Here is a 315-nt window from a genome sequence, read left to right on the forward strand (position 1 = left end):
AACAAAGGAAAATTTCTACATTGAATTTCTGAATAGTATTACTCCTTTGGGAATGCCATGTCATAAATTAAAATTGAAAGTGAGTGCAATCATCATGCTATTGAGAAATCTCAATAGTAAATGGGGTCTTTGTAATGGTACCAGATTTATTATCAAAAGATTACGACCTAACATTATCAAAGCTGAAGGAGTAACAGGATCTGCAGAGGGAAAGGTTGTTCCGATTCCAAGAATTGATTTGTCCCCATCCAACACTGGCCTCCCATTTAAATTAATTCGATAACAGTTTTCCATGATGCCAGCATTTGCAATGAC

The 315-nt window shown here is 35.6% G+C and overlaps 1 protein-coding gene across 1 annotated transcript in view; it reads left to right on the forward strand.

Annotated features, from left to right (window-relative positions):
* The window catches only part of ADAM2 (ADAM metallopeptidase domain 2), a 78,848-nt gene that overhangs the window by 45,851 nt on the left and 32,682 nt on the right, over window positions 1–315 (forward strand). The gene's annotated exons all lie outside the window — the stretch shown is intronic.

Source organism: Myotis davidii, unplaced genomic scaffold (genome assembly GCF_000327345.1).
Source record: "Myotis davidii unplaced genomic scaffold, ASM32734v1 scaffold93, whole genome shotgun sequence".
Lineage (NCBI taxonomy): Eukaryota > Metazoa > Chordata > Mammalia > Chiroptera > Vespertilionidae > Myotis > Myotis davidii.